Here is a 26,469-nt window from a genome sequence, read left to right on the forward strand (position 1 = left end):
CGACTTCACGGGTGACCGAAGAGCTGGCAGCTTTCTCACACAACGTATTAGCAATACAGCGGGGAAATGCTGCCAGCGTCTTCGGCACCATGCCAAAGGGGCCAAATTTCTTAGATGTATTTTAATTATATTTAGTATTCGTTTTTAGTTTTATTTTATAGATAAGTTAGTTTTTTTTTAATGTACCGTAAAATCAGGCTATAGTCCCTAAGTACAACCAATGGTCCAGTTCTTAACGAGCCTTTACGTTTGTACTCGTAACATTTATTTTGGAGCTTAGATACACTAATGCTCTATCTTATCTATATTATATACTCAACATAATTTGAAAAATACTTATACATATTTTACTGGAACTTGAATTTGGACCATAGTTATAAGTTGTGGACTATAGTTACCTGATTTTACGGTACCATATATATTGTACATTAAGTTTAAATTGCAATAAAATTTCATTAATTTTTATAACCTATGAAATGATTGATTCGTTTGTATATTGTGTATCATAATTCATAATTCTAAAAGCGTTAGGATTGTACGGACTATACACAGATACAGTATTCATAATTATTGACGAGCCTAGACGGTAGTAACCCAGCCTGCGAAGCAGGAGGTCCAGAGTTCGAATCCTGATAAGAACAACTAGGGTACAAATCAAATTATTTTATGAAATATTTGATTTGTTATTTTAAGTAGTCACATTACTATATATAATTATAAACTTGTTTTTTTTCTTTAGTGTATGCTATCTATTCGGTGCTATCGAGCGGTGGTGGCCGAGTGGATATGACATCCGACTTTCAATCCGGAGGTCGCGGGTTCAAATCCTGGCTCGTACCAATGAGTTTTTCGGAACTTATGTACGAAATATCATTTGATATTTACCACTAGCTTTTCGGTGAAGGAAAACATCGTGAGGAAACCTGCATACATCTGCGAAGAAATTCAAAGGTGTATGTGAAGTCCCCAATCCGCATTGGGCTAGCGTGGGGACTATAGCCCAAGCCCTCTCGCGCATGAGAGGAGGCCTGTGCCCAGCAGTGGGACGTATATAGGCTGAAATGATGATGATGATGATGCTATCTATTTAAGTTTACTGGTAAGAACATTTACCACAAATATTTTTTCTTGAGTTAGTGATGTTTTCAATGTATATACATGTCATATACAGGCTGTTTGGTACTCGTACATCGTTTGCCAAATTAAAACGGCAGATAGGTTGAGTCATTAAAAATTTCTAAGCCTGAGAAGATAGCAAATGACTCAACCTATCTGCCGTTTTACTTTGGCAAACGATGTACCAAACACCCTGTATAAGTATTTATCAACACTTATTTTTCCCCAAACTCCCTTGACAGTAACTCTACCCGCCATATTTCAGCCTAATCAAAACGCATAACCATGGCGTCAATTATGGCGACACTTGACTCTGCTCGCTTTATAGACGCCAATTAGGCTCGGATATATGTCGGGAAGTGGGGAAATGGCGTGTTGAAAAGCATTGGCTGTTATGTTATTGCTGTTATTTTGTCGCAAAAGAATCATTAAATTGCCGTGATGTTTTTATTTTTGTGATTTTTCAGTTTCATTCTATTAACCAACTCTTTAAGCAATACTTAACTATTGGTATAAGCTTGTATCAGGTGAAGGTATCCAATAGGCTTCTGTAACCGTATACCATTAGGCAAGCAGAAAATGAGTAGTTAAGCACTACACCTTATAAAACTAAGTCCCCCGCTGCGTCTGTCTGTTTCTGTGTTTGTATGTTCGCTATAAATTCAAAAACTACTGAACGGATTTTCATGCGGTTTTCACTTATCGATAGAGTGATTCTTGAGGAAGGTTTAAATGTATAATTTGTTAACCTGTGCGAAGCTGAGGCGAGTCGCTAGTGACTTTTAAAGCGAGCATTAGTCTATCAATCGGTTCATGTGTTTCTCAAGGATAAAATTTGGCCATAAGATTGCATTAGCACACAGAATTGGCATTTCCTACAAAACAGTCTTTATTTGCGACAACCCTAATAAGAACTGTCGATCACCGGTAATCCCCGCGTTCGATTGTGAGCTCTAATTGCATATCGACACGGTCGATATTCGAGGCACGCGCGCCGGCTTAGCTTGTTTCTCTAAATAGGGATTGGCCGTGTTTTCTTAAGATTGATCGAATTGGGGAACGGGATTTATTTTACAGAGCTACGTTGTAAGTATACTTAATTACCAGACACATAAGTTATTTGTTTTTTATTAGCCTTCTTTGGTGTCCCACTGCTGGGCAAAGGCCTCCCCTCGTTTTCTCCACTCGACCCTGTCATCGAGATGGCGGGACGACTTGGACGCATTCTACCCCAAATGGTGAAAAAACATAAGTTATTGTGGCAAAATAAAGTGATTGCCAAAATTAAATATCGACACGTCTGTTAACGATGTTACTTTAACTTTATCATAGACATTTATAACATTGTATAATAACATATCTACCGCGAAGTACACAACACGTTCGATATCTTCTTTCATAGTTTGTTAAAAAACTCTATTATTTTGGCACTGTATACTACAGTTCCCGTTTTTATTGTTAAGTACACTAAATATAGTAATAAAGTAATTATGTACAATATGTACCAGTTAGTAATTGATTTGCGTTCTTAAAATTTGTCGGTAATTTACAGCAAGTGGAAGTTACATCTTTTAATTATTAATCTGTTACAGACTTATGGATAACAGATTTATCGATGTTTCTTTTTCTCAAATACTCATTTATGCCACAAAACATTCTATGTCTGTTAATTACTTAGGTATTGACAGAAAAGGTACACACACAGCGTACTAATTGTAAAAACAATAATTGAATGAACGACTGAGTGAATGTAACTTCAGTACACGATAAAAAAAAAAAACATTGAACAAACTCTTTGGTCCATCTGGCAGTTTGCGGTTCAACTTGTTATTTGTATGAAATAAGAATACTAATATCAAAAACTCAGTCGAGTTTGAAAGCGTTATCAAAACAATAAAATATTTTTTTGTTAATCTAAATTAATTTTGTACAAAAAAATGTTTTATAGTATGGGGTAGCGCATCGTTACCAGTGAATTTCCAATATGTCTCAACTGCGGTAGCCGTTTAAAAAGTGTAACATTATTTAGGCTAGGCGCCTCCCTAAAGGATGTCTCACTTTAGACCGGACCGTGTCCGGGCCGAAGCTTCCGGCGCTTACTTTTCTATGACATGACAGGCGATCACGTGACGCTTTCCATAGAAAACGATGCACCAGAAGCCCCGGCCCGGACGCGGCCCGGTCTAACGCGAGTCATCATTAAGGCACAAATGAAGCATTTGGTAGAGCGACTGGCTGGTATCCTAGAGTCGCGAATTAGTATCTCGCCCAAGACAGTGAGTTTTTCCACTGTTCCTTTTTCTTATGTAAGCACACCAAAAACATATACTTTCACTCTTTAGTTCATACTATTAAGAACCCAGTATACACATTACTTACTCTATGAACAAATTAAATTACTTTCTTATGAAAATACTAGCGACCCGCCCCGGCTTCGCACGGGTTAACAAATTATACACCTAAACCTTGCTCAAAAATCGCAGTATTGAAAGGTGAAAACCGCATCACAATCCGTTCAGTAGTTTTTGAGTTTATCGCGAACAAACATACAAATGCACAGACAGACGCGGCGGGAGACTTTGTTTTCTAAGGTGTAGTGATTTTAATTTGTGTTTTTTTACAAGGAGACTACTATATTTAAACTATAGACGAAATAAATGCCATATACAAACGAAACAATAACCAAGGCCTCCAGTGCCCGGTGATGAAACATATTATTACTTATTAAAATCCGTGGGTTCACAGGCTGTACATTTATAAATGAAACAGTCTGAGACGCCCACGCCGGCGTCCAATTGGCGGCCTAATAATAGGCTCCATATTTGACATGCGTAAGTTAAATCTAGTTTAAAAGCTACCTAAAAATAAGACTTTTGGGTCAACATACTTTTCGTTGTCTTATATTTCTAACCTTACGCTTCAAAAACTCCGTCACGCTTACACGGAGAAAAAAATATTTTACAATATTACCAGATTGTATAGTAGTTATGATTCTAGTGTAGGAAAACAGATTTCAGCCATGTTTAATAGACTCGTATTTTGGACAATATTAGAATATTCTAGTTAAAATATTCTAGTACACTAAAACTCTGATATCGTTTTGGTAACAATCTAATAGTAACACAGTAAAATATGCATTTAGCATACAACACTTTACAATAATTGCGATGTTTACAATATTTATTAATTCGGTTCACCATCATCTAGTTTAACACGCCAATAATAAAAGTGTGTATTACAAAATCTTTGTTTAGGGTCCACCTTATGTAATTCATTTATAGGTACTAGATTTTCTCGTACCTTTTAGCGGATTTTTAATACCTATTACTTACTCGAAATTTCTTGATTACTATGAATATTTTTACCCATAACTAGATACGTTCTCTGTTGTCTAACATACTCTTTTTAATGATAACAATAAAGAGTGGTTCCAGCAACAATAAAAATTGTTGGCATTACAATATTATTGCACACTAAACAAAATATTATTTGCCTGTAACGAAAAACTGTTCAGTCCACGATATGAGCTAACTGCGGCCCCCCGCACCCCTGCGCCGCCGCCCGCAGCGCCCAGAACATTCTGTCATTTTCACCGAAGTCCGGACAGAGTTCATTTCAAGTGTCGCCAATAATAAATGAATCAGGTTGCATTCCTGTTTAGATCACCGGTTTTAGCAAATAAAAGTGTCTGTGTGTAGTGAACAAAGGCGGACGAAGCGGATAGCGGTTTAATTGAAAATTTATACATATGTTGCTAATAGTGATAAGGTTATATTGGAGTGTTCTGTTTGTGTGTTGTGTTTGCTACCAAAATTATCTCTGTGTTATATTTGCCATACGCTCACTAAAATTACGGCCGATAATGTATGTTATGTACTACTAAAATTAAAACGAAATGTTGTTTTTACTTTACTCATAGTAATTATTTAGGATTGAGATTTTTCTGTTAATGTTTCAGGCCACCACACATATACCACAAACATCATTATTGCGGACTAAGCCAATGTAGGTACTTACTGCCGAGTTAAACAGAATAATGTTAAACACCTTAGGTAAGTCTTCGTCGCAACAAAAGCATGTTAAAGCGAAGACTCACCTAAGATATTTAACCTAACTCTGTTTCACTCGACAGTATATTACAATTTCAGTCCGCAATAATGATTTACTGAACACGAAATAAAACCCGTTAAACTCTACAATATATATAGTAAACAGAACATACTGTTTATTTCATGCCACAACAATTATATTTAACACAAACATAAATCTGGTATTCTCCAATACTGCATATAGTAAACAGAAATTGTTGATTATTTCAGTCAACTAAAATTATACTTAAAACTAATAAAAAATCTGGTGAACACTAATGAAATATCTGATAAACTCTACCCTGTCCTATAATGATGGCTACAGATAGGTTTTGTATACTACACAAAATTTATTTTCGACGATACTAGGTATGTGGGTAATAGGAACTAGAAATGATGTTTTAAAGAACTAGAATTTTCTATTAATGTGTAAAAAAAGTCTAGTTGTCACATATAATACAATAAAATCAAGTTAAATTTACAATATTCTGGTAAAGAACACTAGATTTTTTTCTCCGTGTACATTTTTGTCTTTTATCAACTAAATAAAAAAGTTGAGTGCTATTGCATGTCTTTCTAGCTGTAGATTATAATTGTGTCAAAAATTACAAGCTGTTATGGCTAACTGTCAACTAAATGTAACTGTGTGTGTGGTGTGGCTGGTGTGTGTGTGTGCGGCCAGACTAGATGGACCGACGATCGTTAAAGTCGCGGGAAACCGTTGGTCGAGGGTAGCGAATGACCGTTGGCCGTGGAGATCCTTGGGGGAGGCCTTTGTCCAGCAATGGACGTCTTCCGGCTTAGATGATGATAGCATTAATAGCAAACTGTACCTACTTTTTTTTACCAGTCAACTATTAATTTAAAGAGAGAAATCTAACAAACCCAAACACAAAAAAAAAACATAGCCACAACCGAATACAGAACCTCCTCCTTCTATGAAATGGAAGTCGGTTAAAAATAGGTTATAATGATACAGTTACACCAAGAAAAGTCTGCAACGATTTTGATAGCATACGCAGTGTAAGTGTTATATACGTCACGTCATAATGTCATAGAAATCGGACGTTTAAAATAACACTTGCACTGCGTGTACAATCAAAATCGTTGCAGACTTTACCTATATATTTAATTATTTGTATTTAAAGTAGCTAATAGTACTTTGTAATCTATTTCGTGTCTATAATACACGAACGTCTTGGTTCTGCGCCGAAAGCTCGCGTGTTAATGGCATATAAATCAAAGAATTTCAAGTACATACTCGTATATGTATATATTCTGGTTTGTTATATATTTTATCCCTGAAAATAACAGTAAGTGCTATAGAATTTCTTTTTCAGTCTAGGTCTACAGTCACTTAGGCACTCTTATGGATAAAATGCAACTTTCTCATTCGTTTTTGGCCAACAAAGTGCTGGTGCGGTGAAAAGTATATTTTCATAACTAACTGTGTGCATTTCTGCATATACCTTTTCCAAGCGGTAAAATTTTCCGCAGCTAACTATACGATATCATTAAAATGGTATTGAACGAGAGATAAACAGGAGTTGGTGGTTTAATATCCGCCTCTTTATTAAAAGCCTAATTTTAGACTCGAGTGTGGACTCGTGAAATGAAGCCGTTACGTTGTTGACTCTATTAGCTTCATGTACAGTCACCATCAGATATATCGGAGCGGCCAAGGTGTTCACAATATCTGAACACGCGCTCTAACGCCCTGACAATAGAGGCGTGTTCCGATATTTGTGAGCACCTTGGCCGCTCCGATATATCTGATGGCGACTGTACCTACATATTATGAACAGTCAGCATCGACATGAGTGGGTGAAACTGCACCCTCGAAGGGCGTCCGCTAGCTGGGTGCATGGAGCAGCTTAACGATTTTTTTTTAAGAATGATGGCCTGGATGCGAGTCCTTTAAGCCAAGCGGGTAAACGAAAAATAGTATGGACATAGAGAAATATAGTAAGAATAGTGCTCACTCCACACATCAGTTTTGATACCAAAACGACTTTTATTTTCACAGTCGACATCTAGCATCGAGTAGCGGAATTATCAGTGCTGCTACTTGATAATAGATGTTCCGGTGTATTTTTCTCTCTATGGTATGGATAACTCTAAATACTTTTTAGGGTTCCGTACCCAAAAGGTAAAACGGGACACTATTACTAAGACTTCGCTGTCCGTCCGTCCGTCCGTCCGTCCGTCTGTCTGGCCAGGCTGTATCTCACGAACCGTGATAGCTAGACAGTTGAAATTTTCACAGATGATGTATTTCTGTTGCCGCTATAACAACAAATACTAAATCAGAATAAAATAAAGATATAAATGGGGCTCCCATACAACAAACGTGATTTTTGACCAAAGTTAAGCAACGTCGGGCGTGGTCAGTACTTGGATGGGTGACCGTTTTTTTGCATTTTTTTCCCGTTTTTTTTTCATTATGGTACGGAACCCTTCGTGCGCGAGTCCGACTCGCACTTGCCCGGTTTTTTTATTACTCGGAAATAGATGCGTCAATCTCACTGTCCAAGGCCCTAGATCACGCGGCCGCGGTAGGCCTTAGAAGCGCTGGCTGGACGTCGTGACAGCGGACATGGGAGAGAACAATCTCACACCTAAGGATGCCGAAGACCGGGCAAAGTGGAGAAGACTGAGCAGGAAAGCGGACCCTGGCGCTAGGCCGGGAAAACGCTAGGTTGAAGAAGAAGAAGGTATGGATAACTCTAACTGCTAACGCATCCACGTGCGTGTCGCCCTGTGCTCCCGTGCCAGCTAGCGGACGCCCGAATACTTTTACAATAGTTATAAATACAAAATACAGTACGTAGCGGCCATCTTTTTTAAATACCTGTCGTTAAATGTAAATAATCACGATTATTTAGCAGTGGCGCTAGTGTGCACGTTGATGGGCTCTTAAGCTACAGGACACGAGTTAAAATACAAATTATATGCAAATCTAATGGACCAAAATGCTTTTAAACCGCTGCACTAACTGAATAAATGTGTCTTGCGACGATCTGTGCATGCAAACGTATGCAGATATATGCAGATATGTGCAAATGCCGCAGTCAAGGCTACAGCTTGTAAGCTGGAGGCCAATTCGGATTTTTGGGTTATTCGTGGACGGTCTAGAACGTAAAATGACTAGTGTAACATTTTGCCTCTATCGCTCTTAGTCTACATCGCGAGCGGTCCAGAACGCAAAATGCCTACATCATTTTCCGTCGTTTTATCTTTACATTAGCGATGTCGACGGAGCAGGCCCGCTGCCGCGGGGCTCCTATTCTGTGCTGTTTGGCCTTCGGCCATTTGAATGTAACTAACGAACCTAACCTACCTGTGTGATATAAATAAGTGGTCAGACCGTGCGTTTTAGACCGTTCGCGATGTAGACTAAAAGCGATATAGGCGAAATATTACAGTAGTCATTTTGCGTTCTAGACCGTCCGCGACTATACTAGATTTTTACAACTTATAGATTTGATCTTATTTCGATACGACATTGAAGACGGGTCACTGATTGGTAGGTACATGTGAAATGAAGTAAAAACACAGAATAAATAATAGTACTACCGTACAGAAAGGAAACTTCCTACAGAACCGAAATTCGACAGCGGTTCAGGGTCGAATCATGCTGTCCTAATGTATGGCACTATCCCTTTCGGCTATTTAGGGTTGTCAAAATTCAGGTCTTTATCTTATCTGCGTCAAGTTGTGTCAACCCTAATAATTGCTCGGAGCAATGCTGAGCCGAATGGAGCCTAGTTTGCCCGAAGGGAGGAGTTTCGCACCCCTGGATGGCTACACTACACTGAGGTACACAGATGGTACAATATGTTTATAAAATATTTCTTTGAAATCGCTGAGGTCCACCCGCCATCCTGACGTTCATGATACGCGCTAATCACCAACGGCGCTATTCGGGAAATGAATTAGAGATTCACTAGATATGAAATAGTAAAGATATGTGACGATCCACGGCAAAAGGTACCTTATGGCGGTTGGCGCTTACGCTATTATTAACACCGCTCCAATCTTTTTGCCGTGAAACGTCACATATCTTTATTATTTCATATCCAGTGAATCTGTAATTCACTTCCCGAATCGCGCCGCAAGGCTATCGTTATCAAAACCAGTAAAAAATCATAACAAATTCTAACATCCGAATCGGGCTTCTGACCGCTGCTTGTAAGCCGAGCTTGCAGCGAGCTTAAAAAAGATTAGGTTAGGTTAGTTTGGTCGTCTAAAGTCCTTTCCTAACTCTAGGTATAGGTACCATCGCCCACACTGTCCACCCGGTCCGGTAAACCTTATTACAAAAGGCATAAGAACCTAAGTAAGTAACTGCCGTATTCGAACTTCAAGATATTCACAAGAGACGACACGTACTAGATCCATTCTAGATACGTTATAGTTTAGATATCAACTAGTTCTCTTTTGCAGCGCAATTCGGGCAACCAATGTCACTTTTACGTTAGATAGAGTAAGATATTTATTAGATGTGAAATGGATCTCTAAGTCATATCCTGTGGAAATCGTTCAACAGTATCTCCAGGATCGCGCAATTGTCAAATTTGACAGGTTAGATCTTAAACATATCGTTGTCGTATCTTGGTGATGTCTAAAAGATGTCTAATAGATGTCTATTTCAAAATCCGAATCGGGCCCTAAGTAAACACTTTATTGTACGAAAAGAAAGGAATAATGGTTACATATTAAGGTCCACCGATGGACGGTTAAGAGTATTGCTGTTAGTACAGTGCCGATACAGTATTTATTCCTGATTGGTGCTTAAATAGTATCGAGCACGAAGGGTTCCGTACCATAATGCAAAAAACGGCAAAAAAATAACGGTCACCCATCCAAGTACTGACCCCGCCCGACGTTGCTTAACTTCGGTTATAATACCTATTATATTCGCGATTCTATCACAGCCGCCACCGCCACACAGCTTTTTTTTTATTTAGTAGGTTTCGAATTCTTCCAAATTTCATATTAAAGAGACATCCTCTTAAATTGTGTTTATGATAAATTTCTTCTGTAGCAAAATTTATTTCACTATCTTATACTTTTTCGTGTATAATTGAATAAGTAATTTTGCCAGAAATCGTATTTTTTGTAGTGTGCGTACACACATATTTAGAATACACAATTGACAATTTTTTTCTCATTTTCTAAAATGACGGCTGTTTGTCGAGGTCCATTAACTTCAAAACGGCCTGGACATAAGAGTACGGCTACCACCAGTTTTGACGTTGACATAACGCTCACGTCTACGTAATTTACTTTCTGTGCATCTCGCTTGCACTAATATGTCTGTACGAGCGAGATGCATAGAAAGTAAGTTACGTAGACGTAAACGAATATGTCAATGTCAAAACTGGCGATAGCCGTACTGGACATCTTTAAAATTAATAAAAACAAAATTCTTTATTTATTTATAAGTAGAACAAATATTACATGGCCAGTGTCTCCTTGTAAGTAATTTACAAAATAAACTGTGCCAGAAGGCACCGCCCTTATATTAATAACATAACAAATTGAAGACTGCTCTCGAGATTCCAACCTTTGTCCTACCCCAATTTTACATTCAAGAAATCTTACAAAACACATAAATAATTATTTTTCAATCCAACAACCTCGTTTAACATGCCCGGCCTCATTAGCGAGCAACATCTAACGTTGCTCGCAGGCAATATTTCCTCGTTTAATATTACCGGCCGGAGGAGACCAGGGAAAGCCGTAAAGGCGGAATTGCCTCTTCCAATCACACTGTACTTACATAGCTGTAATAAACCAGCGAGAACACCAAACGCCATTGTAAAGGTGACAGTCCATTTCCAACGACAGCTGCACTACCAATTCATTTTACTATGGAAATTGACAATAATACTGACGCGTTCGGACCAGTAGTGCAGCTGCGGTCAGAAATGGAATGTTACCCTAACTTCAAAACGAAAAATGGAAAAAAAAACCGGTCAAGTGCGAGTCGGACTCGCGCACGAAGGGTTCCGTACCATTACGCAAAAAAAAAACCGGACAAGTGCGAGTCGGACTCGCCCACCGAGGGTTCCGTACTTTTTAGTATTTGTTGTTATAACGGCAACAGAAATACATCATCTGTGAAAATTTCAACTGCCTAGCTATCACGGTTCATGAGATACAGCCTGGTGACAGACGGACGGATGGAAGGACGGACAGCGGAGTCTTAGTAATAGGGTCCCGTTTTTACCCTTTGGGTACGGAACCCTAAAAATGGCAAAAAAATTACGTTCGTTGTATGGGAGCCCCACTTAAATATTTAATTTATTCTGTTTTTAGTATTTGTTGTTATAGACGCAAAAGAAATACATCATCTGTGAAAATTTCAACTGTCTGACTATCACAGTTCATGAGATACAGTCTGGTGATAGACTGACAGTGGAGTCAAGTCTTAGTAATAAATAAATAAATAAATATTAAGGACATTTTTACACAAACTGACTAAGCCCCACGGTAAGCTTAAGAAAGCTTGTGTTGTGGGTACTCAGACAACGATATATATAATATATAAATACTTAAATACATAGAAAACAACCATGACTCAGGAACAAATATCTGTATCATCATACAAATAAATGCCCTTACCAGGACTCGAACCCGGGACCATCGGCTTCATAGGCAGGGTTACTACCCACTAGGCCAAACCGGTCGTCAAAATAGACGGTTAAATATAGAGGGTTTTTACCCTTTGGGTACGAAACCCTAAAATAGTGCCGTTAAGATAGATCATTCTTACGGTAGATGTCGCTATCTCTATAAGGCCCACTTGCACCATTCCACTAATCCGGGGTTAACCGGTTAAACCTAGAGTTGCCATCGTTACCAGTACAATTTGACACTAGGTTAACGGTTTAACCGCTTAACCCCGGGTTAGAGGGATGGTGCAAGTGGGCCTAAGGCGTGTAAACAAACAAGGAAGGAATAGAAAAAATCCCACGCTTCTGGTAAGCGTTTGCTAAGAGCGATCGGACTTATCTTCCGAAAGGTCGCTATTTTTTATATTTTCCTTTTGTGTAAAAAATTGTAATAGGTATAATATGACTCGAAGACGTAAGTATATGCTTGATAAAAAATAGTTTACCATTGTAACTTCGTTTACGGCTCGACCACGACCATAATTAGGTGGGAACGAAAGGTCCGATCGCTGTGTCTCGCTCCAACCTATGGTTATCGCCGCCGCGGTCGCCAGTCGCGCAATGTCGTGGCCGAGCCGTTAAAGATAGGGTTGTTAAGAGTGGCCAATAACTATAGCAGTCACCCTACAAACTTTTTTTGTAAACAACTTTTTTTATCAAACACTGCGCTGTTATTATCTGTGGTCTCCCCTGGCGGTTCGCGTGCGGTCAAGGCTGCACCAATCGATTTTAGGACGTTCCAACCCAACCTAATACTTTTACAAATAAACTTTCGTTTCTGGGTCATGTGTTACCCGAATAATAAACAAATGTTGCTCTTTTAGCTGCTTAATGTAAGAGTTTAATATCTTGTGGTCACTTAATTTTAAACTAGTGAAGTACTTTTGGGCTGGACCATAATTACACCATTACACTATTAGCATAATTACACCAATTGCAAAAAAGGAATTTTTAAACTTTCACGTGGTGTCAAAAAAAGTCTATGTAGGTACCTACATACAGGTACAGCCAGCAAAACTATTACCTTAGCACCGATTTGCATACATTTTTGTAGAAGAAAATAAAAGCTGAGAAAAGCTTAATTTTAAGATCTTTATTACAATAACTGGTTCGTTGTAAAATGATTGGTCAGGATGCTAATTTCAACTTATATTTTGATAAGTAAATTATGTAATTTTGTTATCTTTTGTCTTGTGTGCTTCAACTACTAAACTGACTTTGATCATCATCATCATACTCCTAGCGTTTGTCTCGTACTGTGACGGGGTCCGCTTTCCTACTTTTCTCCTTCTACTTCGCTCTATCCTGGACATCGGTTTCCGCTAACCCACAGGCGTTCAAATCTTTGGCGATGACGTTACGCCACCGCTGCCTTGGTTTGCCCCTCCTGTTTGGGCCTGGTAAGGCGAAGTTAAGGGCTCTATTGCCCACGTATTAGGCGGCCTTCTTTTGACATGGCCATACCACCTCATGACTAAACTGACTTTGATGAATTCGTCTAATTATTTACATTTACAGTTAATGTATTAATTTTGTAGGTCCGACGACATAGGGTGACTGCTATAGTTGTTAGCCACTACATATCTATATTTAGTAATTGACCACTCCGAACAAATCAGAAAGAAACCAGCCAATATAAGTCTTATTGTTTAGAGTGTCCCTATCATAATATATTACAAGAATCACTATTATAAGTTTTCAAAACTTTTTAATATTAACACCTGTAAATTTTATAACAAAAATATTGAGGTACCTATTGTCATGGATGAAATTTTGGACGCGCAAACCTTAAATTTATAGAATTATTAATAAATGTACGAAGGGATAATTTACAAAATGATTAGTATCATGAAATTTAATACAGAATCCACTACGCTACATTTATGACTAGATATATGATCTCATAACTCGTACATATGTTAATTATTCAATATTACTGACTATTATAGTGGGAACTAGTGTAACAGTATCGTTTAACTGTTATTAGGTGCTGGAAACTGGTGTAGTAATATCATCTAATCCGGTCGTATAATTCTATAAACAGAATATGAAATTAACTAGGTTCCATTAAGCATGGCAGCCGTATATGTATCGGCGGCCGATCGTAATATCAGGCAGATCATGAAATTCCTAGACATATCGTGAAACGTGAAAATCATTGTCTTGTTCCCTGAGTCGACGAAGCCCCTCTTTTCTGGACAGACATCTCAAGCAGTCTAACGAATCTATCCTACCTTTCTATTGATTTAATGTGACCACCGGCCAAACGTTACACAGGAACTTTACGATCGGCCTGATTTTACGATCGGCCGCCCATATATGCATTTATTAGCTAGTTTGAATGATTGTTTCATACATATTAAATTTTATTTAGAACGCGTTAATCACATGATTTTAGGTGACCAACGGCTCGATTCGGAAAATGAATTAGATTTCTACTAGACTTCAACAAGTTACGATACGAATCATTTAAAGATATTTGTAAGATAGAAATGTCAATTTTGACGTTTCCGCGATTCTGGAGGTCCTCTTGAACGATTTCGACAAGTTATGACTTAGATATCCAAGTCACATCGATATCTAATGTAGATCTAGTTGATCTCTAAATCGTCTCAATATCTTGTGAAAATCTCGAAATCCGAATAGGCCTGTAACACTCAACACGTTTAAAAATTAAAACTTTTAAATGTTTTGAGTCTTTATAATAAACTTGAAATGGCTCCCGACGTTTTGAGAATGACATTGCATTTATGATCCCGGGTAAGATGACATTCGAATGTTCAAGTATTCAAGTAGTTTATTTGCATAATCACTACGAGCGTTTCTTTTATTTTTTGCCATTTATATATATTGTGACCTTTTTTGCCACTTTTGTGTTATTTCTACTCAGAATCACGAGCTCTTTCGATCCTAATGGAATAAAAAAATGTCTCAGAGTTTTTTTCCTATTGTGTTACAATTTCCCCATATACTTACTTTGTATGGCGGTAACAAAAAGGAAGGAAAGTTTGAAAAATGTATGGAAATTTTAGGACACTTTTTTTCTACTATGAGGATGAAAAGCGCTCGCGATCCTGACTAGAAATAACACAAAAGTGGCAAAAAAGGTTACAATATATAAAAATGGCAAAAAATAAAAGAAACGCTCCTACACGTTATTATAACCTCCTGAGTCCCCCTTGTCATTATTGAATAGAATCTTCGAGCAACACGGAAGGGAGGCGGCATTCGCACTATTTCCCCTCTGCCGAGGTACAAGATTAGCGCGTCAATCTAATCTACCGCGGGTAATAAAACTAGTTGCACTTGGATTTTTCACTAGACCGAGTCCAGACGCGCGCGTGAAGACTGCTGCACAAAAATGCCTGTTTGCTCGGTTTTTTGTTATAAAAAAAGGTCGGGGACATCAAATTTACAAAAAGAAAGTGTTACATTTCACATGTAATATTTTTTTTTACATATCATACGTTTAATTACATTCAAACACAATTATTAATTATATTTTAGTCTCATGTAATTGTTGGATTTATCGATTTTGCTCGCTCAGTACAAATTGTACCTGTCTGTATATTCGCGATAAACTTAAAAACTACTAAACGGTTTTCATGCGGTTTTCTCCTATCAATAAAGTGATTCTTGAGGAAGGCTTAGGTGTATGGTTTGTTAAGAGCGCTATTACATTTCGGCGTTGAGCGAGTTTAGGTATTTTACGCGCTGCGGCAGGTCGTGCGAGCTCAGTATGCCGATCCCTTCTACCACACTCGCACTACAATGATGGATTAAACATTCTTGATCCTTCGCGAAGCATATTGAAATCTACCATAACAACACTAACTGTACTTAACTTTTAAAGTCCTAAAACTGTTATTTGGAAAGTACGAAAATACTAAATGCAGTGCAAATGTACATAGGGGCTGTTCATAAATTACGTCATCTATTTTTGACGATTTTTGACCCCCCCACCCCTCAAATCATCCAAAAATCATGCTTCGGATGACTCTGTTTCCTCCTACGTCATGCTACCATCATCCGATGTCCAGACCCCCCTCCCCCCCTCCTCCCATTTGCCCCATACTCGAACTTATGAAGGTATATTACTCGAAAGAAATTATAGGTAGCTACTCGCTTATTTACATGTTTCGTCATTGCATTTGGTACCTCAAATTCGTCTCAACAAGATCTTTGACTTGACACTGAAGATACACAGGGTCTGATGATGGAGCTGGAAGGTGGCCACGGGTACCAGTCTATCATGTAACTAAACAACTTCGTGTTTGGGCTCGTTTGATTCGTCTCAACGAGATCTTTGACACTAGGTGATACTCAGAGTCTGATGATGGAGCTGGGAGGTGGTCACCGGTACCAATCAACCATGCAACTAAACCACTTCATGTTTAGGCTCGTTTGATATGTCTCAACAAGATCTTTGATACTAGGTGATACTCAGAGTCTGATGATGGAGCTGGAAGGTGGTCACCGGTACCAATCAACCATGCAACTAAACCACTTCGTGTTTAGGCTCGTTTGATTAGTATCAACAAGATCTTTGACACTAGGTGATAAACCAAACACGAAGCCCAAACACGAAGTGGTTCAGTTACGTGATAGGCTGGTACCCGTCGCCACCTTCGAGCTCCATCATCAGACCCTGAGTAGTATCTTGTGTCAAAGATCTTATTGCGACAAATCAACCGAGCCCAAACACGAAGTGGTTCAGTTACATGGTAGACTGGTATCCGTGGCCACAGTCCAGCTCCATCATCAGACCCTGAGTACTAACTTGTGTCAAAGATCTTGTTGCGATGAATCGAACGAAGCCAAACACGAAGTGGTTTAGTTGCATGGTTGATTGGTACCGGTGACCACCTTCCGGCTCCATCATCAGACCCTCAGTACTACCTTGTGTCAAAGATCTTGTTGCGACAAATCAAACGAGCCCAAACACGAAGTGGTTCAGTTACATGGTAGACTGGTACCCGTGGCCACCTTCCAGCTCCATCATCAGATCCTGAGTACTATCTTGTGTCCAAGGTCTTGTTGAGACGAATCAAACGAGCCCAAACATGAAGTGGTTCAGTTACATGGTAGACAGGTACCTGTCGCCACCTTTGCGCTCCATCATCAGACCCTGAGTACTACCTTGTGTCAAAGATCTTGTTGAGATGAATAAAACGTGCCTAAACACGAAGTGGTTTAGTTGCATGGTTGATTGGTACCGGTGACCACCTTCCGGCTCCATCATCAGTCCCTGAGTACTATCTTGTGTCAAAGATCTTGTTGTGACGAATAAAACGAGCCTAAACACGAAGTGCTTTAGTTGCATGGTTGATTGGTACTGGTGACTACCTTCCGGCTCCATCATCAGACCCTGAGTACTATCTTAAGTCAAAGATCTTGTTGAGCCGAATCAAACGAGCCCAAACACGAAGTGGTTTAGTTGCATGGTTGATTGGTACCCGTGACCACCTTCCGGCTCCATCATCAGACCCTGAGTACTATCTTGTGTCAAAGATCTTGTTGAGATGAATAAAACGAGCCTAAACACGAAGTGGTTTAGTTACATGGTTGATTGGTACCGGTGACCACCTTCCGGCTCCATCATCAGACCCTGAGTACTATCTTGAGTCAAATAAATACATATAGAATGTCAGGTCGTTTCAAATATTTTTAATCCTGTCCGGTAGTTTATTAAACTGTATCATTATAAATTATAATACTATAAAAACAGTGCTAGGATCAAAGTCTCTCGTTGCGGTTTACACGCACACAGTATAGCGTTTTACACGGCGCCCGCCGCACACAATGATAAAAAACCTCGTCGTCGCCGTTGAAAATGTGCGGAGCCGACCGACACACGTCCTGCCTCTACAAGCTCTGCCGCGGCACTGAGCTGGCGCAGCGCGCGTCATCGGTAATATAGAGTAGTTTTCAAAAAATTGCCAAAAAATTATAGTAGAATTTCATAAACACTAATGTATACCAACAGTATAAGCAAACGTTGCAGATTGCTTGAGTATGAAAATGACTTCGATATTAAGTAGATTTTCGTAGGAATTGACACTTGTTTCGGAGAGAAAATTGAGTTCGTTTTATTTTGATTTTCTCTTTCTCAAAGGTATGTAGGAAAAATATCGTTTGATATGCCTAAAGTACAGGGTATTAGTAATACAAAATAGCCAGGTTTAGCCGAGTAAACTTCTCAACATGTCCAAATAAGAGCTCGCCATTCAGTGCTTCACGGGGTTTTTCGGAAACGACCATCAGAAAAAAAATCATTACTAATTTAATAAGTCCTTTTTCTAATATTTACAACGATATTTCTAAAGATAAGAAGACGCTTTTACTGGAACAAGTACTCATTGTTTCTAATAATGAGCGCAAAGTGCTGAATTTCGTCGACTAGTATCATCAATTTTGCATTATTTCGACTTTTCTTGTAAGAGCGCTCTTAATGTGCGAAGCCGGGGCGGGTCGTAATGTACTCGTATATGTACATATTGTACATAGACTATGTAGTTTCTGAAATCGCTTAAGCCTTGATAATATTGACTTTGTGGAGCTGAAACAATATTTGAGTAAACAACAATTATTAAGCCCAGTAATTAATCCAAGATTATATTTTACATTACATAGGTATATACCTAATATGTAAGTACCTCCTAGCTTGTTCCCGCGACTTCGTTTGCGTGGAATAAAAATGATGATTGATAATTAAAATCCGGGCCTCATATTATCTCCATACCTCATCAAAATCGGTTCAGCGTTTTAAGCGTGGAGTGATAATAGACAGACAGACCAACAAAATTACTTATTTGTAATATTAGTACAGTCAACGTCAAAGATATATTTACATTTTCGCCTTAAAGGAGAAACGTGCAAAAGTGTAAACATATATTTTACCTCGACTGTACATCTTCTTCATTACATATTATATTACATACGTAGCACTGCTAAAAACGACACAAGCCACACAAGATATTGAATGATTTATATTTGAGTGAATTTGATATAGTTTGATTGAGCTACATAAACCGCAACCCAAAGGTTGTCTAGAGGAGATAGCTTTTAAGAGTCACAAGAACTCGTCTCTAAAAAGACCCTACCATACAATCCAAGTAACGCTCTCATTTTAAAACTGCATGCTTGAATTACGTGAAAATAGGTAGGGAAAAGTGTGGACTGAATGTAGATGTAGTGACAAAAATTGAGAAAGGTATGTTGAGATGGTTTGTACACGTGGAAAGAATGAGTGAAAGAAGGCTAACAAAGAGAGTGTATAAGGGAGAAGTGGAAGTGGGAGTTGGAAGGGGTAGACCTCGGCGGACTTTCTCTGATCAGATCGGGGAAGTCCTGAAGAAAGGCCAGGTCAAGAGCACCCTAAACCGGCGAGCGTGTATGAGGAATGATATGAACGTGAAGGAAGCGAAAGAGGTATGTCAGGATCGTAGCAAGTGGAAATCCGTGGTCTCTGCCTACCCCTCCGGGAAATAAGCGTGATTATATGTATGTATGTATGTAGATACCTAGTAAAAGTTCGTCGGTTGCTTCAGATTCTCGAAGGGTACACTGTTCATAAATAGGAGCCCCGCGTAGCGGGGTTTCGTCGACTTTGGGAACAAGACAATGATTTCCACAATTCAAGATATGCCTATATCGTGAATCGTGGAAATCATTGTCATGTTTGCATGCTATTTCTAAAAACTTCGTCAAAATTTTGCTTAAGTAAGTACTAAATAAAGAGTATGATGCACGAGTTATAGATGCTATTATGTCATAATAAAATATCCGGTTTTTTTATGGATTGGATTCATAAAGTTATATGCTTCTCAACAACGATCTACCTACCCCCTAATACAAATACGTAATCATACTTACCGGCAATATAATAAAATGCTTATTGTAATTTTAATAAATGTCTGTCGCTCCTTTTGTGACATAGAATACGTAAATAAAATGTATATATACTGCGTCAAGCAAATCTTGTCAGTAGAAAAAGGCGGCAAATTTGAAAAATCGCGGGCTAGCAACACTGTGTTCGAATAATTCCAAAATCGCGTGTCATCTGTGTTTTATCTGTGGCCAACTTGTTTGTTGATATTCTGAATCGTTTTTATTTCAAGAGATATTTCTGCTGTGACATGTGATATTTTCTGATATTTAATAAGATTGTGCATTACCTTAAGCAAAGCTAAGCCTGCAATGTATAATCATACTCGTTGATAGTAAACATTACTAAAATTTTAGGTTATGACAAGTACTGGAAGAACATGGGAAGAACTTGGGAACTTTTGAGATTATGTGCAGTTTTTTTTGTTTTAGGGTTAAAAGGCATAAATAAGATTAAAACGTATGCCTAAATCTATCCAATAAGACCACACATTGTGTCCTGGAAACCGTCCATAGGCCCACATATCTTAATATTTTCAGCGACTGATTCGACTACATAATTTACAAAGGTAAACTTTTAAAACAGTATTAAGTACTTTGATTATATCGCCGTTCTTTCGCAACATTACCTAATCCTTACATATGTTTGTTGCAGGATTAAATCTCGCTCAATATGAGGCGTTCCTAGTAGGTAGTTTCTCTTCAGAAGTTCAGTCAGACAATACTTACCTACGCCGGTTTATATACGTGTACAGCGCAACCAAGACGAAAAATAAATTTATTATTTAAAAATGTAACAAAAATATAGAGAGCTTAAATATTGATGGAATAGATTATTCTTGTATAAGTTGTCCTTATGTTAGTCATCAAGAAAATATATTATTTAGGCTAATTTGTTTCATGCTCTCAGCTACTGCACATATATTCCTATGGGAAATCCTAGTTTATACTTGCTGAAACAGGTACAGTCAGCAGCAAAAGTTACTAAGCGGGCCAGGTGTTCAAAATGATCTTGACGCGACTTTATTATTAAGAGAATAAGAGTGTGTCAAGGTAATTTTGAATACCTGGCCCGCTTAGCAACTTTTGCTGCTGGCTGTACCTATGTATCTTTTTAAAAGAAGTTTTGTCACTTTACATACCTGTTTGTTCAATAAAAGCAAATAATGTAGTCGGCATTCATATGGAGCACTAGACGCAGTGTAGGTATAATTTTAGAAAAGTATTTTCATATTTCCAAAATGACAAGTCTTGTATAGCCTAATGTGCAAGTTAATAAAATTTCCTAAAATTTTGCCTTGTTTAATTATCTGCATACCAAATATAATTTAGCCGATATGTGTAACATCTTTAGCTCATACACAAAACAGCAGCATGAGCAAAATGTTACCAAACTAGCATGTAAAGAGTATCCCTGAACTATAATTATACATACCATACACAACATAACAATATTATAATTGTGTTATATTTCTCAAACATATTTCCTAAACTTTAGCCTGGCAAATACAACTAGCCAGTTAGTCAGATCCAAAAAAAATATACTCATAGCTTTAGCATAAGACAAAGAGTATGATTCCCTCTGTCTTTAGACAGTCAGTCCTGGGCCAAACTACATAAAGAATCTATTTTATGCCTGCCACAGAACCCAACAAATTATAAATTGAATAGAAGAATAGAATTTCTTAGCACCATGAAATAGAATAGGTACCAAGGGTTAAATTAGACAAATTACTGTTAAACTAAACTAAAAATATTTAGTTTACCCAAGAAATGTTTATTGTAAGTTAATTAAAGTTATTTATGGAAGATAAAAGGAGTTAACTCCTTATGTTTGGAAACTTAAATTACACATTTTGTAACAAATCTGTTTTATGCTTAAGATGCAATAGATGACTACAGAGTATTATGATGCTTGGTTGAAGTAACCAGGTAACCTTGGTAACTTCATATTTTTTCAATGAATGCCCTGAATTAAAGTGTAGGTAAGTTAAAGTGACCCTTATCTTCTCTTACATTCAAATTAAATAAGCACCCAAATATCATTTGTTTTATTTTTATTATGTATAATATATATAATTCAGCCTATATTACGTCCCACTGCTGGGCACAGGCCTCCTCCCATGCGCGAGAGGGCTTGGGCTATAGTCCCCACGCTAGCCCAATGCGGATTGGGGACTTCACATACACCTTTGAATTTCTTCGCAGATGTATGCAGGTTTCCTCACGATGTTTTCCTTCACCGAAAAGCTACTGGTAAATATCAAATTATGTATATTTTATTATGTATATTGTACAATATATACTAATCAAAATATTACACAGGTAGGTATGTGATATTGATCCAGAAAAGTACACTAATTTACATTAACAAGTGGCATATTATATTGTAAGTATCAAATATTCTACAATTTCCATTTTGCTATGATTAAAATTGAATTCCAACTGAGAAATCTAATAAAATATTAAAATCCAGTAGGACATCTACCTGCGGAAGCAATGATTTTATTCATACATTCTAGTTTAAGGGCATCTCTTCTTCTTTGTCGTTCCCTCATGACTGAGGATCGTGACCAATAACTATGTCCCTCCATTTATCGCGAACAAGGGCTATGTGGGCTGCCCTCTGCATGGAACCACATGCTTGTTTTATGGAATCCGACCATCTTGCAGGGGCTCTTCCTCTAGCGCGCTTGCCTTCAACTTGCCCCAGCATGATGTCACGTTCGAGGCTGTGGTGTGGCGACTGCATTATGTGCCAAAAGAATCTAAGAGCCCTCTCCTGGCAGATTGTTGATTTTGACTTCTCTCAGAATGGTTTAATGGCATTAGTCCGCTTCTAATTGTAATTTGATATCTTCAAAATTGTTAATCATTTTGACTAACATGGCTTTTAAATTGTCCGTCCATATTAAATAACAATTTCTAAAATTTTCAATAAGTCGCAAGTGACAATTTGAATTGACGTACGTAGGGCGCGCTCAGTGGAAAAAAAATCATATTCGTTTTGGTTCGACGTACATTGCTGCTTTTCTTAGCGCAATACTGCTCTTTGAGTGTTGCCCTACTTTAGTTTGCTTTACATTGCTACTGACAAGATTTGCTTGACGCACTATATTTAAGTCCTCATTTTAAGTGAATTGTACAAATTCTTATGAGAATAAAGAATCTTTAAACCGAAAGTAACGTTTCTTTTTCAGGTCGATATAAAGTCGATATCCGCTAATACACCTGCAATACGAGTAAATATAAGTGTCACCCTAACATCAAACTTGTGTAGACCAGGCGCGGATCCAGCCCTCAAAAAAGGTTGTGGTCACAGCCACTCCAAAATCGGCCAAGTGCGAGTCGAGGGTACCTCATGATTCCCAGACCAGTAAATTCGCAGAGGGATCGCAAGCCATTTATTTCAGTCTATACACACATAGATAGATAACTACGTTAAAAAACTCCTTCGGCTGTAAATTAAAAGCTGGCATTAAGCTAGAAATAACTGCCCCTGTTAGTGAATAATCTATATTCTTGCAAATAATTAGAGCTCTGTATTCAGCTGGGGTACCTACCCTAATGATTCCCCGACCAATTTTTAGCAGATTGTTGATTCGGTTACAACGTTTCGCCGAAAATGGTTTTGCAGAGTCAATTATTCGTAGATGTAACTTTTGGTCGACTAACTTTTGGTAGACTCTTCAGATATCATTCAGATCGCTTCTGTGTAAATTAGCAGACCAGTTATTAGAAGAATTTCATTAGGTAGAGTAATCTTTTCATCAAGCAACCTTCAGTCGAGTAACGTTTTCTAACTTTTTTTAAAGTTTTTGACAAGTGGCACTCGATCACACTTAGGGAATGAAATAACCGGCCAAACTTCATAACCGGTTTCGGTTACGGTTATTTTAGACGAAAAATTATAAATTTACAATGAAGTAATTAAAAAAATATCAAATCTTTGTTTTAGTACCTACAGTATTAGGGAAAGTGAGTAAAAGTCTTCGTTTATTAATAAAACACACCAAATACAGTAAAAGTAAAATATGACCTTGAACGTGATACAATATTCAATAAAAATATTTCATAAATAAGGGAAGTAAATTTGGTATATTTTTGTTATTAAAGTCCACGAATGACAAAAATCATAGTCACAGGCGTCACAGCCAAAAATGGCAGGATTTTGTAGTCATTTGATGATAAAAACATACAATTTAAGTCATAAATAAATAACCGAAAATAACCGTATTAACCGGTTATTCGAGTTTCCAATATTCGGTTATGAAATTTTGTCAAAATATTCGGTTATAACCGAATATTTCGGTTACGGTTATAACCGATTTGCATTCCCTATTCACACTACATATACTTAAGTATTAGTACTGTGGACGGTTTTACATGTGGAAACTGCCGGTATTTAAAGAACTACTAACGGTAGACTACCATCGTGAACTTAAAAAAATGCATTTTCTTATATTACTAACAATTAGTTATTCATATTTATAAATGTACGAAGATTTTTTTGGCTCTGAAAAAAAGTTTTTATAAGTAAATTGTTATCCTCGTAATATAAATGTTTTTTGTGAATTCGGTAAATGATACAAGTGTTCAAGGTTTCAGTGTTGTTTTCTACAGTTTTCGCATTTCGCCAGATGTTTAATTGATAACTAAATAGTATGGTTAATAAAAAGGATGTAGAGAAGTGTACCTAATATGGACACCCTGACTAACGAAAAATCAAGCTTTATTCGTCTAAAGCTTTGCGAACTAAACGATGATTCCGAGGTCTTTGTAGACCCTGGAGACAATATCAAGTCCAAAATAATTGCTGAAAAGTTGTACCAAGAATATTGTCCATAGGTACAAACCCTGCCTAATATCATACAATCCATTAGGTACAAACAGTAGTCGTACCTATGGACAAAAATCAGTTTTAACATTGATTTATATCTCTGGTTCCTATTTAAGTACCTAGCTAACGTGATAAAACTAGTCTGCAATTATAGACTATTTAATAATTATTCAAAAGAAATAAATAAGTATATGACATTTGTCAATACTTTTTTATGAACAAAATAAGGCCAAAATCTGGAAATTATCCACATGTAGAGCACTTGCCCCTACACTTAAGTAGTCGGAATTCTACCCAAAATGGCATGCGATTTTTTGTAAGGTCTATGGAGCCCTTTCCATACCCATATAGACCTATGACAGTCAATTAAAAGCTGGAATTATTTTAAGAAATTGTACAAACATTTCTGAATGTTTAAATTTAAGACTCCATAAGTTAACAATTTAAAAAACCGGGCAAGTGCGAGTCGGACTCGCACACGAAGGGTTCCGTACCATTATCTATAAAAACGGTCACCCATCCAAGTACTGACCCCGCCCGACGTTGCTTAACTTCGGTCAAAAATCACGTTTGTTGTATGGGAGCCCCACTTAAATCTTTATTTTATTCTGTTTTTAGTATTTGTTGTTATAGCGGCAACAGAAATACATCATCTGTGAAAATTTCAACTGTCTAGCTATCACGGTTCGTGAGATACACCCTGGTGACAGACGGACGGACTGTATCACTAATAATTTGAGTTGTCAGCTGATATTAAATACTTAAGACAGCTAGGAGTTCTATTTAACTAAGTACCTAGGTACCCTGTTTCGGCCAATGGTTAATTTACTCGGGCAATTTTGACTTTCACCGAACGATCATTCTACGTAAAGTAAATTTGCGTATCCATCAACTGACTACTCTGCGAAATTCTGCAAAAATGTTCCTCTGCCAAAGCGTCTGCGAAACAAAAATCGGCGTAATTCTACTCGGGGAAGCAATAGGGCACCCAATTAGGGTTGTGGGCATGCCCACCGTGCCCACAACGGTGGATCCGCGCCTGGTGTAGACCCAACTGAAATCTTAATAGACATCCAAGCATTGAGGCGCCGGTGACGTCACCTCTATATCCGGCCGTCTGACCCGATTGCGACTCAAATAGGCCGCGAAACTTGTGCAAAGTTGCTATTTTAGATACCTTGGGGACGGATCTGGGGGCTAACGACGCGATTCGGGAACTGAATTAGAGATTAATATAGTAAAGATATGTGACGTCCCACGGGTGGCGGGTTGGCGCTTAGGCTATTATTAACGCCGCTCCAATATTATTGCGGCGCTATGCGACGTAAGCGCCAGCCGCCATAAGGTACCTTTTGCCGTGGAACGTCACATATCTTTACTATATCATATCTAGTGAATCTCAACTGTTGAAATTCATTTCCCGAATCGCGGCACTAGCCGCCATAAGGTACCTTTTGCCGTGGAACGTCACATATCTTTACTATATCGCATCTAGTTAATCTCTAATTCGTTTCCCGAATCGCGCCGTAAGTAAATGTTAGCCAGCATTCTCCAGAGTCATGGGCCCAGTGCCGTCAAAACAATGGTTTAGAGAAGCTCTATAATAACGCTTGTGTTATTGGTACTAGACCACGTTATATCCGTATAGGGCCGTAAATAATTCAGTGCACGATGCCGAACACAATTGTGGCGTTCCATGCCTAAAAGGTACTTATGCTCCACGTGCAAAAGGACCCTTTAAGGAAAGCCACAATTAAAGCTAGGGTTCTATCTGCTGCCATGATTACCAACATAACTCACGCCTATTACCGTTACTGGATAATTATACAGGACTGCGCCAGATAGAACAGCCTGTTTA

At 38.1% G+C, this 26,469-nt stretch overlaps 1 long non-coding RNA gene across 1 annotated transcript in view; it reads left to right on the forward strand.

Annotated features, from left to right (window-relative positions):
- The window catches only part of LOC134801195 (uncharacterized), a 234,615-nt gene extending 215,236 nt beyond the window's left edge, over window positions 1-19,379 (forward strand). The window contains exon 2 of the long non-coding RNA XR_010145640.1: window positions 19,074-19,379. This is a non-coding gene — a long non-coding RNA (uncharacterized LOC134801195). The remainder of the gene's footprint in view (window positions 1-19,073) is intronic.
- The last annotated feature ends 7,090 nt before the right edge of the window (window positions 19,380-26,469 follow it).

The sequence above is a fragment of the Cydia splendana genome, chromosome 21, assembly GCF_910591565.1.
Source record: "Cydia splendana chromosome 21, ilCydSple1.2, whole genome shotgun sequence".
Classification (NCBI taxonomy): domain Eukaryota; kingdom Metazoa; phylum Arthropoda; class Insecta; order Lepidoptera; family Tortricidae; genus Cydia; species Cydia splendana.